Source organism: Saccostrea echinata, unplaced genomic scaffold, assembly GCF_033153115.1.
Source record: "Saccostrea echinata isolate AGI-Se365-2 ecotype Australia unplaced genomic scaffold, CSIRO_AGI_Sech_v1 ptg000036l, whole genome shotgun sequence".
NCBI lineage: Eukaryota > Metazoa > Mollusca > Bivalvia > Ostreida > Ostreidae > Saccostrea > Saccostrea echinata.
This window is the reverse complement of record NW_026889785.1, coordinates 681,311-696,851: the sequence shown is the minus strand read 5'-3', so window position 1 is coordinate 696,851 and position 15,541 is coordinate 681,311.

The following is a 15,541-nucleotide window of genomic DNA, read 5'->3' as shown; positions in this document are numbered from 1 at the left end:
CTGTACGTGGTGCACAAACAATGTATATCTTCGTTTCACAAACTTTTATTTTATTTTACTGTCACTATATTATTAATAACTAGAATAATTAGGTAATGAATATAGTCCAAGTTTAAAATGTTTAAATAAAATGTCCGTTCTAAACTCTATAGGTTTACAGTACTGTTGAAACAAGTAAGAAAACAATTGAAAGTACCATTTTTTTTGGACTCGGAAAGTTTAACAGTACCCATTCAATCGTGCGATTCAAATCCAGAACATTCCTCAACCACTCCTTACCAAAATCACGAAAACTGTGGATTTCGTTACTATGTCAAATGTTCTAACGACAGCAGATCCAAACCTGCCTATGTGTATAGAGGTCCCAATGCTATGGATCATCTCTGTGATTGCTTGATCAGAGAGGAGGAAGAAATTGATAAGATGGGTACAGTCCACTAATTGTTTTCCAATAAGCGACAATATTAACATTTCTTCACAAAGCAATGTCCCTAATTTTCGTTCAGCAGTGAGTGACCCCTCAAATCAAAGCACATCAAGTTGTCTTTCCTTGGTTACAATCTCAAGGGCGGCATGTCAGATTTGTTTTCCATCAAAATGCGTCTGTCTGCGTAAACCTCTGAAAATAAAAGTGAAAGTAGGGGAATTCAAGACTTCTCACTGGTGTTATAATACACTAAATAATTCTGTTGATCATCTTGATGAATTACATTTGCCAAGCTATTTTTCAAGGGATGAAGTATGAGGCTCAGTTTAGTACATTTTCACAATATTTTTTCTTCAAGTCTGCAAATTAAGGAACTTGTAATTTTATCTGCACTACTTTCTTCTCCTACCGATTCTAAAAATAATTTGAGGTATGTACCAATTATGAAAAAAGTATTTTCAAGATTTTACAATTTTTCACATTGAATGCCATACTAGATATAAGTAAACACCTCATGCCAAATTTCAAGAAAACTCAATCATTAATAATGAAATATATAGAGATAACGAACAGTATTCAAGCTCAGAAATCCATTAAGCAATAAAAATCAGGAGCAGAGCAAACACTGGACCTTTAAAACATCAGAGATTGGACCAGGGGCCATGGAGGGATGAGCATCCCACAGGACGAAAGACCATCTTTAAGCAATCGCTTAATGGTGGCTTAATGGTAGCTTAATGGTGGCTTATAGAAGTTAATTCCTTTAAGCCACCATTAAGCCACCATTAAGCTGCAGCTTCTAGGTGCTTAATGTCCAAACTTCATTAAGCTACCATTAAGCCACCTTTAAGCTGCAGCTTAATGGTGGCTTAATGTCCAAACTTAATTAAACCACCTTAACACATCCAGTATCAAGTCTTTAAACTAACTTGTTAAGTTTGAAGTTGTTTCAGTATCATTTACGCAAATATTTATTCAATTCATAATTTTTTTCTCGCTATGTCTTACATTTATGTCAATGCTATAAACTCGGAACTGAGAACAGCTTCACCAAATGCCTTAAAATTTTTGCTACCTAAAATCAGTTTGTTTGAATACTTGTTTAAAAAATATTTTTATCCATAAATACATAATATATTTATTTATTTTTTTTTTAAAAAATCACATATTTTTTCTTTCGTGTTTGGAGAGCCACGTTCCGCTGCCGAATTCATTAGAAATATTGTAATTAGAGTCATTTTCTTCTGGAATATTTCTAAGTCTCTTAATTTTTCTTTGGGTAGAGAAATGTTTAAGATATAAAAATATTTATATATATAGGTATAGATTATATTGCCGATCATTGAATTACTTCATGAATGATTTGAATTAATTCATGGTTAAGTGCCATTATTTTTTCCTTTCTTTTAAAATGCTGCAGAAGTAAGAATTTATTTAAAATAATACAGAAGTAAGAATTTATTTAAAATAATGCGGAAATAAGAATTGATCAAAATATAGTCGGTCTTCAATGATTGTTATTTCAAAATCAATTTTCAGAAGAACAGCCGATCAGATTAAACAGGACATCCGACCAGATTTATACACATTGAGAAGCGGGATAAAATAATCAGTGTACAGTATATCGACTTGTTAGACAATAGACCTTAATTAGGTGTCTCCACCAGTCCCCGGTCAATTAACAGGAAACTATACACGGGAACGTACAGTCACAGATTTTGGTGATCTATTATTTTTACAAAACTTAAAATTTATGCAAGCATATAACAAATTAGAAATTATGATTGTACACAAAAAGACAATTATTTTGATACCCATAATCATATAAAAAGAATTAAAACTGAAGATGATATGTTACAAAAATATTCTATAACTTAATTGTTATGCAAAGATTGTCAAAAGTCGTAAATATCTGCAGCATATTTATAAGAACTATAATCTGTTTTTTCCCCATCGTTCTCTTTCGATGATATATTTCTTTTTAATAACAAAATTTTGTTATATCTGTTGAACTTCAATCTTTTCATGCTTATAAATCTGCGAATAATAGAACGAGGAATTCAGTTACTTAAAATCAAAAAGTTGTTTCACACCATCACACGGAACTCCGGTTCACGGTTAAGAAATATTAACGTAATATAAAACTTTATCAAAATTTCTTTTTTAAAATATATTTATATAAATATAATTATTCGTGTTATTGATTAATAAATATAAACATCAGAAAAAAATACATGTACAGGTACCTGTAACCATTCCAAACAAGTTTTGTTAAAAATAAAGATTTTATATTTTGATTTAATTTCAACAGCCTCGGTAGCTCAGTGGTTAAAGCGATCGCCCTCCAATCTAAAGGTCGTGGGATCGAATCATGTTGGGCATACTTTTTTTTTTCATTTTGTTTTTTTTTTTAATTTTCATTCTTTTACATTATTTTCGCCGAATTAACAAATGTATAAACTCGACATTTATAATTTTTGTGAAGAAATCAATATAAAAATAATATTTAACCCATAAAAGCAGTTTTATCGACTGCATAATGGTGACTTAATGGTGGCTTAAAGGTGGTTTAATGGTAGCTTAATGGAGTTTGGACATTAAGCACCTATAAGTCTGGCTTACTGGTGGCTTAATGGTGACTTAATGATCATCTAGAAGCTACCATTAAGCACCTATAAGCCACCATTAAGCCACCATTAAGCTACCTTTAAGCATCCATTAAGGACTTTGAGATGGCTTAATGGTAACTTAATGGTGGTGTATTTATTACTTAAATGTAGCTTATAGGTGCTTAATGGTGACTTAAAGACAACCATTAAACCATCATTAAGGACCTATAAGCCACCATTAAGCCAAACTTAAAGGAAGTGTTTCATCTTGTGTCCCCTGCCGACCGGTCACACCCGCCGTGTGCTCCTTGTCATGATCTGGAAATAACGGAAAATCCGTCGACAATTTAGTGTGTAAGTAATGGCCTAAAAATTAGTATGAAAAACGTCAGTCAGCATTTGACTTAATGTTAGATTGTATTTGCTGAAAGTTCATTGTATCGACCAAAGAACTTACGAAATGATGACTTTAAACGAGACAGCTGATATTCTTGTTTCATCAACTTATTTGTCAATAATTTACCTCGTTTTAGAAATTGTTTTCTTCTTTTCACGTTAAAGATTTCGAACAAATTCTGCTTCATATAAATATAAAAATAAATTTTACAGCATGCACAGTTCTATATGAAATGTCCCTAAAAATGCTTCGATCAGCCACAACTCCACCAAATTTTCAATCGGAGGTTAACCTATTTACTTATTCATACCATTCATATTCTCTTTCCTAATTTTAAATACATTAAGCCAAATTATAATCAAGCACTTAAATAGGTCAATATCTCTTTAATTTTAATATATGAGTGAAAGATTCTCGAATGGGACGTAAAACGACACACATCAATCCAAAAATTAAATTATTTTAGCACAAAATTTGATCTTCCATCACCCTAAAATCAATAGTTTCTCCAGAAATGACAAAGAAACAATTTAACAAATACCCAGAAAGTACTAAAATTAGAAAGCACTGATAATTACCTGTCCATTGATGTATTATTCATGAAAATTGGTGCATGAATAAAAAACTTATAAGCCTTTATATTCCTATAAAGATTCATTTATTTCAAAGCAATTTTTAAATTAATCTATGACATCATAATAATGGATAGCTTAATACATATGTATGATCAATTTCCCATACTTTTGATTAAAGACAAAATCAGAGGTAATATATTCATTATAACTATAAAATAAAACAATAATGAGTTCTAAATGGGTTTGTGTTTGCTAGCCGATAGTTTTAAATACCATCTGCATGAACCTCAGTTTTCCTGTATCACCAATAATCTAAAAATTAATAAATAGTGTAACGTATTTACATTAAACACAGGGTCGTACCTGGTCAATTCCAGGGTTTGGGGTGTTCAACATTAAATGATTGGAAATAATTGGTCTGATTTTAGTTGTCTGCCGAAATATACAAATGTGTCCTAACCTTATCTAGGTAAAATAAAATCAACTATTAAATCACCATAATAATCAGAGGCAAGCAACAATTAATTAAAATAAGAGCCCAGTCGCCCTCAGACTATAGCATATACTGTAGGATGCCTTATTCAGGACGGACAGTATATGTGATAGTCCTTCAACCACTACACTCACAAACTATATGGCTAGCCTCTTTCCTGGAGGACAACAATCAGAGACAAAATATATTAATTCTGAACATTTAAAAATTAAGTTTATAACAAATGGACCTTTATAACAAAAAGAAAATGTAATTTATAACAACACTTCAACTGACATATTTAAACACATCTGATGTGAAAAATACACTGTACAAACATTTTATAAGTTAGAATTATTGATAACTGACCCTAAAATAGCAGAATTTAATGTATACTGATGACACACACAGACGATTTTCAATTGGACATGAATGCAAGATTAAGTTATTTTGTGAAATTTACATTGATGATTATGGAGCCAATGGTGCATCCATGGAATGCCGGGAGAATTTGTCTGGTGTGTACAGAGGAGGATATCCTACTTTCGGATACCGTGGTAAGTGTGGTTGGGGTCGTGAATTCACTGAAAAGATCAGATATGTTAATTCCTTGTAATTCAGCTATGGTAGAACTGTTCTCCTGCGGAAATGGCATTATACTGAGAGTATTCCCAGTTTCCTGAGAGGGTGGTAATGCAAGCTTTGAGGTTCTAGAAGGCAAAGCTAGGTTGTTTTTAACTGGATTATTTGTAAGGTTTTGGCCCATTGCTTGTCCCATTGCAATCTTCTCATCCATCTCTGTCCTTTGATACACTGTAAGTGACTGTACTGACTTGTGTCCTGTAACTGTCATAATCTGTGATGGACTAAACATACATTTGGTGAGAATTGTGGCTCCTGTTGCCCGTATGGAATGACTGGTGTAAATCTGGGACAGACCAACCCTTTTACTCGATTTTTACATGAATTTTGCTAATGTTTTTTCACCAAGTCGTGAATTACAGTACCAAGAGTTATCCTCATCAAAGAATGCTTCTTTTGGTCTCTGCCATAAACTTTCACACTGAGGATGTAGTTTCTTCAGATATTTTTCAAACGATTTCACGGGACAAAATGGGGATCCAGGATATTCAGGCATGACACCAGATGTTGACTCCCTGTCTTTAGCTCTGTGGTTTTTTGTTAATTCATCACTAGATTTAGCTACATATTTAAGGCCTGATTTGGGATCCTCCTTGACCTGGAATGTTGACTTAGACATTGAATGCATATTTTAAACGGAACGCCGACAAAAATACAATCTTTTGTCAAACTGTACTTTATTGCGTGGACCCAGAGGTCCACGCAGAAAATATATAAGTGGGGTTAAAGCGGATGCCATGAGCTTACGTCATGCTACGCATGCGCTAGAATGCTAGAGAGTTCTCCTTTAAGACAACTTGCCGTTAGAACAATTCGCCCTTTTCGAATTAGAATATGTCAATCATTGGCAAACCTCGCTCTAAAATCTGCACATCGTATTTATTTGTTCTTTGGCGTAACCAAGATCTGAATTTCTCTTTTATACATACATGTATATCCTTATATACAAACTAAATTCTATGGTACAGGCATTTTAAATAAGTAGGAAAAACTTAGATAGCTTAACAGCTTGAACATGTTTAATTAAAAGCTTAATTTAACTACTAGGTTTTAAAAGATTAACAGGCATTAGTTTTGTGCATCAAGGTTCTCAAAATAATTTGATTGACAGCAATCCAAATATAGCTTGATAGAGGCCTGTAGCAACGTTGTTCCATGTGGGGGAGAGGGTGAAACATCAAAAAAAAATCTGCGTACTACAGATCTGTGCTACCTGTGTACCATCTATCTTTCCAATGATAGGATATCATCCGTATAAATCTAGTGCAGATGTCAAGTCCCTAACATGTATCGAAATAGCCCTATTTTTTAAAATGATAAAACTATAGGCCAATCGGGAATAAAATTTAACTACTTTGCCATGAAAGTACAATCACTCAAAGTAGGCAGTTCATATAGAAAATGTTAACGAAAGGTTGACCTGTGCCACCTTTCAGAGTAACCAATGAACTCGTCCATGGATGCATTGACGGTCGTTGTAACAAGAATAGATATGGGTTACCCCATATCCAAGATATTCGACTTTTAATTTACTAAAAAAAAACTGCACGTTATGAAACTGGTGTATAGTTCTTCATGTCCGTAGCAAATACCGTCACCAGTCTAAGCGTCACCAGCAAACAGTGCACACACCTGTGCTTGCAAGACCAAATAGCCTAGGTCTACACACGTGCGATGAGATTGTCAATCGCATCTTCTCAGACCTTCTGGCGAGCTCGGAAAAACACGTTGTTTTGCCGAGAAGTTACGATTGCAGGTGTTGTATATAAACCATTTTAACCTTTTAAATTTAAAAGAGACAGAGACAAAAAAAACACACACAAAATTATTTTTTGTGTGTTTTTAAATTGATCGAGTTAATCGATAACCTAGCATCGCTTTAGATAACTCGAGACCCTCTAGTGCCGATACCCTCTATTGCTCCAGTACAGGGTCGGATTCAGCAGTTTTTGAAGGGGGGGGGGTCTAGGTCACACTGCAGGCACTTATATTCAAGTCCGTAGCAACGGTTTTCAAAAGGGGCAAAAAGAGTTGACAAGCAACAATAAATAAATAAATTAAAATAACAACCTGTGCACCACACTATAAAATTCTATTTCGGGGGTATGGGGGCTTCGTCTAAACTTTTCGGTACATTTTGATTTCTTTTAAATGTTTGTCCGTATTTTGAACCTTCCTGCAACAAAAAGTGCGGGGGAGCTTCCAATGCAAATCAAAACTTATATATTCAAATTATAACAAAAGATTATTTTTTTAAGAAAAAGTAACCCCCCTCCCCAACATACTACAGGGACATTTTGAACCTTTCTCTTTATTGATTAAAATATCCCCATAATATAAGGAGAAAAATATTCACTTATGCATGCTCCCTTTCATGACCTTTTATGCATACTTATTAAAGCTAGTTAATTCAGAAGATGGTCCAAAAATAGCTATGTACGTTCGCCGGAATCTTCCGATGATATCGAAGTGAAATCTTTCATGTTACGTGTGGGTGGTCGAGGCCCGGGTCCGGGGTTGTGATAGTAAAAGGAGAAAAGCAATAAGCAAAACTCTATCTGAGGCAGAAAGGGCAGAAATTGAAGTACTTATTTTACTGAAAATACTAGACGTAAAAATATCTATATTACAAAAAAAAAAAAACACTCTCTCTCTCTCTTCCTCTATCTGCAAAAATAAATGGGGTTACAACATCCGACCCCCCCCCCCCCTCTTTCCTGGATCCGCCAACGGAGTTACAATTCAACCATTAGGGCACCTGCACGCTTTGGCCTCTTTTAATTCTGTTGTTAACTTCAAAGGCTACTTTACCAGTGTTTACAATTGTGATAGATACCTAGATCAACATTTCACAATCTAATTAAAATTAGATGTTCCGAATCCGCTACCGCTTCTTTTGAGAAGCGGTAGCGGATTCGGAACATCTAATTTTAATTAGATTGAACATTTCATATTCACATAATTTCAAAGTCATGGTTTTTTTATCATTAAAGCCTAATTAAGCAGACTTAAATAGCGATGAAAATTACAAGATACATGGAAAAAAAAAAAATAAATTTAATTACACCTCTGTAGAATCACTAAATTTAGAAATTTTCTTGAATTTCGTGTAGAAACATAGCATATGGTCCACGTATTGCAGTCCTTTTTTAAAGGACAGCAACTTGTTTTGTAAACCACAAGGCGTATCAGAACTCACTTGTGTAGAATGATACAACTTCTGTCGATCGCTTTCAATAATAACAGCGTGATGTTCCACATTACTTTTACCGGTCCTTTTCAACTAAAAGCGCAGCCTTAAGCGAGACATTAGCATCCCGAAATTCATCATCCTTTATAATGTAAATTTTTCTATTAAAGCGGGGGGAGGGGGGGGGTGTAAGTACCTGTTTAAGGAGGAACAGGACCTTGAGCTGAAAAAAATCTAGTCAATGAATTTTTTTTCATATTTTGTATATTTTTAATTTAGTATGTCCTACATATCTTACAGCAATTCTGTCATCACTTTTCTAGACTTAAGAGATATCGCCATACAAAATATCACTCCGTACAGTGACTGTATTAAGTTTTGGTTCTTCGTGTTTATGGGTCCATTATTAAGGTCTTCCGCTCCAGCTGATTCTGATGGTTAAGATTATTCTTCTTATTCTTTTTTTTTCCTAGACGCCAACTTTGAAGCTTAATATCTTCCTCATTTCTGAACGGATTTTGTTCAAATTTTCAGAGCTTTTAGACTTTACAAAACACTCTCAGAATACGGTTAAACAATTCGGAAATTACCTTCTGTTTACGAGTTATTCCTTTGATTGAAATTTTTAGGCCTTCGATTTCCAGACAAAGGCTCTGAGACTGTAATAATTGGAGCAAAAAAACCTTTGAATTTGAAAAGAAGCATTGAAGTTGTGCACATCGGTTTTTAATTTTCGATTTTTGTATTAAAAATGGCGCTATAGAGGGGTCAAAAGTTGGAACGCGGAAAAGAGCTAAAATTTTGACATATTTTCCTTTATATCTTTAAAACTAAAAATATTTTGTTTAAACATGTATAACAAAAGTTGTGCATAATTCCAAGAGCTTTCATTTGATATCATTTAAAAGGGGCTTGCCCCTAAAATTATGGATCTAGAGCCCTTGAAAGTTTTTGCTTTATAACTCAAAAACGGTAAATATTTCGATATGGCTTCCGGAATTAAAGTTGCTCTTTAACACCTTATTGATCTCATAAAAATGTTGTTTTGTTCGAGTATTGCGTAATATGTCGTAATATGTAGATAAAAAGCAGGTCCCGTAAACAGGTAAGCGGTTTCATTCGGCAAGTAAATCAGAACTCTTCATGTGTATAACTTAAACAAACTTTCTATAAATAATATACCCTACTGTATTTAATATTAATTTTCTTCTAAATAAGGTTTTAAACGTGTTCTGTGGTTCACTCATAAATTATTTTTTACAACTTTCTTTTCTTTTTTAATTTAGTGTTAAAGGGAACAACGTCTTCAAATAAAGGAAGGAATTAAATGTATCTATATAACTATATAAGTAATATTAAACTTTAAGCATCGAATAATTAATGATCATTAACTGCACGCATTTTACGTTCTCCATGTTCACTTCGATGTTTACAGTTATGTAACACCCCCGCGATCCCATGTTGCCGAGGTCACCAGTGTACCAGCCACCTGCGGTCATAAACCATGTAAACAAAACAAACATCTGTGATCGCGTTTAAAATCCATTGTGTAGAAACAACGATTAATGAAACATTAGTTTTTTTTTTATATTATATCGAATCTTTAAGATAACAATCTCATCTTTGATTTAATCTCAATTCCAAACACTAGTGCATAAAATCATTTCGAATTTGAATCGCTTTCACCGGCCTGTTCACTGTCGACACTCGACACAGCAATACATTGTAATCATTTCGAATCTTACATATTATTTTATTTCACACTATCTCACGCTTATTTTTATCAATCCTAACCGCCCGTGCATTTATTCATTTCAGGTTTTATGTATTTTAATTGCCGACTTAACCATTAAGTTTGCAACAATTTATAGTTTTCTGTCTCATGTTTTAAACTGCATGTACACATGCATAGTAAGTGGAGGTGACTTTTTCAATTCTAGGCATCCTCACAATGTCAAGGTATTGTGATTTCGGAACCTTAATTGACATTGTGAGTATGAATTCTCGGGAAAATCGGAAAGTTTTACGGATACATGCATGCAAGTACAGAACATGCAAGAGCGCTCCAAATATACGCATATCGAGTTTAAAATACAGAGAAATACAAAATTCCCCGTCTCTGTTTTACATTATCTTTGCAACAAAATATCGCTGAATCTGAAATCGATTTTATTGATTTATAGCTTATGTTGAAGTAAATTATCGGTCCGCTGAGTTTATCATGAGTTGTTTTTATAACGGATACATTAAGGGTATTCCAAATCACTTTTTATTGATTATTTATTGATTTTATTAACAACTTCAACTTCAACTTGATGAAGGCGGCCAGATAGAGGAAGAAGTTTATAAATGGTTGGTATTAAAGGAAAGCCAATTCTATGAAAAATCAGATCTACGTTACACAGCGAGTCTATCTACGATACAGCGGCCTTGACAGGGGTTAAATTTATATCACCTTTTGAGTGTATTGCAGGTCACTTCAGGGTATTTCGAATCACCAGGTAAATAGCTAAAAACAGTCAGATAACAACGAATTAGTTGGTATTGTTTACCAAAAGTATCAAAAAATAAAAAGAATTATTTCTTGTTGATTGTTCTTGTTTAGTTATTAAGTTATTAAAGCCACCCCCACCCCACCCCACCCCCACCCCTCTGTAGGCACACTATAAAACAGCGTTCTCAGAGGCGGATCATGCAGAAAAGCAAATACCATCAAAATAATACTTTCAGAAATTACCTGATTGTAAATTGTTGTCATGTAATTAAAATATAACCCTGATAATTATGTATTTTTTTTTCACACATGTGATTTTTTTTAATGCAAAACAATTAACATTGAACTGTCATAATTCTACGAGTAGGCTACCAAAAATGATATAATGATGATAAAAAATTTGTGAAAAGAAATTAAACCAACTCATATTTAGATATCATGATTATTAAGAATGACATATATATCACTGCATAACTTGCACGTACTCGTACACATCAACAGTGATCAATACTGATCAAGTGTATACCGGGACCCGGGAGTCTTATTAGCTCTTGCTTTGTCAATTCATTACTTTCATACCCCTTGCATTTAAGAAACAATGTTTAAAGAAAAATATCTGACATATAACATGTATGTAGCGCGTGCAATTTATTTGGCTGTGGGCATGTACACACGTGGTTCGAAATACTCCAAACTGTAGGGGGCTACAAATGCGGCCATACATGTAACTAGTATATTTTTGAGGTGTTATCAAAAACAAATAATACTCACAGAAGCTTATAAAATTGCCGTTCTATCGATATACCTAACATGCCATGTTTCATCCACCAACAACGCCACGACATCGATGAGAAATATCACGCAACGTTTTTACACGGGCATTTTCTTCGAAACGGAAGGAAGTTAATGAATTAAAATATTAATTTCTACTGGTAAATCAACCTGTCAAATCTAACATGGGCCCACATAATACGACTAAATTCGTTTCATGAATAACTGATTCTTAACAAATATATACATTATACAGTATCTTTTCTTTAGATCTGTTTGTTTATTATTTTCAAACACAATCTGAACATATATAGTTACACGAAATCCATGCACAACGGCGCTACACCTGTCAATCAAAATCACTCGATATTGTAAACTCAGTCTGGTGCTACGGCAGCATTTCCGAAGTGATTAAAAATATTCTTTCGGCTAATTCTAATTTTTCGCGTTGAATAATAATATTTTGGAACAAAGTTGGAATTAAGGCTGGAGCTGCATGCTGTGAATTTATCACACCTGCAGTCTGCAGTCTTCCCTTCTTACATGTATATGAAGCATCTGTTGAGTAATGAATCAGAGAGCATAATATGCGGAACAAGTTTGATTGAGATTTTTACTTTTTCTTTAAGATAAAATGATTAATAACATAATTTATGCATCTAATAGATACATATAAATATACACAGATTCTAAAAGTAATCAGAGATCAGCTGTACAAACTACTGTCATTTCTCCTATGCCTAGCTCATTCAAATCTGTTTCACAAGTAAAAAACCCAGTTCCTTTGACACATAAAAATGATATTCAAACAACACAAAAGAATCAAGGATTTGGGTTGGTAAAAAAAAGGTTTACGATACGGAAATTTAAATATTTGTCATATTATTCCAAAAATTGTTGAAATAAAACTACTGCTCCAAAATAGGCAAACTTTAGATATTTTAGGTATATGCGAAACATTTTTGACCGAGCAGATAGGCAATTCTGAATTGAATATTGAGGGCTTCGTTTTTGAAAGAAAAGATCGTGTACCAGAGGCAGGTGGTGGAATTTTAATATACATTTCAAATGATATTTCATATAAACGTAGAACTGATTTTGAAATCAGTAATATTGAGACAATCTGGCTAGAGATAAATTTAAGAAATTCAAAACCTATATTTTATCGTCCACCATCTGCCCCCTCCTGCTGGGCAGAGGACCTAGCAAGGGAGGTAAACCGTGCCTCCTGCTGTGATGATACTGAAATAATTCTAGCAGGTGATTTTAATATTGATTTAATGAAAGACCCCCACCCCCCACCCCACAATACTGGACATCTGCTTTAGAGGAGTTTGGACTTTCACAGATAATTACTGTTCCAACTAGAATAACAAGTACCTTAATTGATCATTTTTATACAACCAAACCAGAAAACATATGTGAAACCAGTGTGCCCCCTATTGCTATATCTGACCACTACCCTGTATGTTTGACACGGAAAACTAACTGCATACAGCGTAAGGGAACACATACTGAAATCCAATATCGAGATTTTAAAAAATTCAATGAAAATAAGTTTCTAAGACATTTAGAAAATGCAAATTTTAACACTCTTCTTGAACTAAAAGACCCAAACGAAATATTGAAGAAATTTTATGAATTATTTAATGATATTCTTAATAAACATGCCAAAGTAAAAACTAAAAGAGTCAAGACAATTCGACCTAAATGGCTTACACAGGAAATAAATGATGCTAGACTTTTACGTGATACATACCATCTACAAAGAAATTCAGAAAATTACAAATTTTGGAGAAATAAAGTCACACAATTAATAGATCAAGCCAAATCAAAGTATTACAAATCAGCAATTGAAGAAAGTTCAAATCCTAAAGAAATGTGGAGTTATTTAAACCATTTGGCATCCGGTTCCAAAAATTTTACACCTAACCGTATTACACAAAATGGTTTGGATTTTGAAAATTTACAGGATATTGTTGATATCTTTAACACTTTACAGAAATATCCTGTAAGTTATTAGCAAATATATCAGTACAAAGTTTTGATTCAGAATTATTAAATCAATTTACAGAAACTAAACTAGGGAAAGAAAATTTTTTCAGTATAAATCAAATAAGTGAGTTTGAAGTATTTAATATGTTGAATACACTTGATGTGAACAAGTCAGCAGGCATTGACTTTATTGGACCTCTTCTACTAAAACTTTCGGCAAATGTTATATGCAAATCTATTACACATCTTATAAATGCTACCATTACTAATGGTGTATTTCCATCCCGTTTAAAACAAGCAAAAGTCACTCCTATTTTCAAAAATGGCGACCACGCAGATCCAGGGAACTACAGACCCATATCCATTCTTCCAACATTATCAAAATTAGTTGAAAAACACATAGCCGATCAAATACGTAACTTTACCTCTAGCTTTGATCTTTTATTTAAATCACAATCTGGATTTCGAGAATTTCATTCATGTCAAACGGCTCTAACAAAACTAACAGATAATTGGTTACAAGCTATGGACCAAGGAAATCTAGTAGGCATAACTTTCCTTGATTTTAGCAAGGCATTTGATTTGGTTAATCATGATATCCTTATAAGTAAACTTCAATCATATCACTTTGACCAAATGGCTATTAAATGGTTTCATTATTATCTAACCTCAAGGTCTCAGTGTGTAAAAATAGGTACATATTCCTCTGATTTCTTGCCTGTCACAGCAGGAGTGCCCCAGGGATCTATCTTAGGTCCCCTATTATTTTTATTGTATATAAATGATCTCCCTTTACATGTAAATAGCACAGATATTGATATGTTTGCTGATGATGCAACCTTACATACACATCATAAAAATGTAGAAGGTATTGAGAATTCCCTTAACTTTGATTTGTGTGAGATTGAAAATTGGTGTTCCAAAAATCAAATGGTGTTGAATACCAATAAGACAAAATGTATGCTTATGGGAACTCAACATAGAAAATCAAAGATAAATTCTTCTGAATTAAATTTATATGCTTCAAACAAATTAATTGAAAATGTTGAATCTGAAAAACTTTTGGGAGTATATATTGATCATTCATTACGCTATAATTACCATATTGACTTCGTTTGTAAATCTTTGACGTATAAATTATATACCTTACGCAGAATTAAAAAATTTCTCCCATTACACACAAGAAAACTATTCTATAATGCATACATTCTGCCTTCTTTAAATTACTGTCTAACTATTTGGGGTAATGCGCCAGGTGCTGGCATAGATCGAGTTTTTAAATTGCAAAAAAGGGCAGCCCGGACTATATTAGATGTGGCTTATGATGCCCCTTCACTACCATTATTTGAAAAACTTGGATGGCTGACCATATATGAGTTGATTGATTTTCATAAATATGTATTACTGTACAAAACACTTCATGGTATGGCACCTGATTATTTAAGAGACTCTTTTGAATTTATTTCTTCTAATAATTATGTTTTACGATCTGAAACCAACTATGACCTTCGTCTACCGAAATATCGAACAAATCAATTTAAAAATTCTTTTCATTATTCCGGTGTTCATTTATGGAACAAATTACCTTTGTATATACGTTTTTCACCAACTGTACACACATTTCGTAAAAATGTGGAAAAATTTATTATAACTTGCCGCATCACTGTTTAAGTAACGTAATTCCATGTCCTAAACTTTTAATTGTACTTGTATTTTTACATCATGTTGCATTATTTAATTAGTGTACAATGTTTTCATAATTGTATTATTATTAATATGTTTAGAGGGCCCCGAGGAAGACTAGTGCATTGCACTAATCGGGTTACCCTCTTTAAATAAATTATTATTATTATTATTACTACAAATATAGCTTTTTTAAACAAGAATCTGTAATTGAAAATGTGAAAGTGAAGAGTTTAGGTAATAGTTCTTAACAAATGACAGTTCAATCCTTCCTAGTCTATATAGC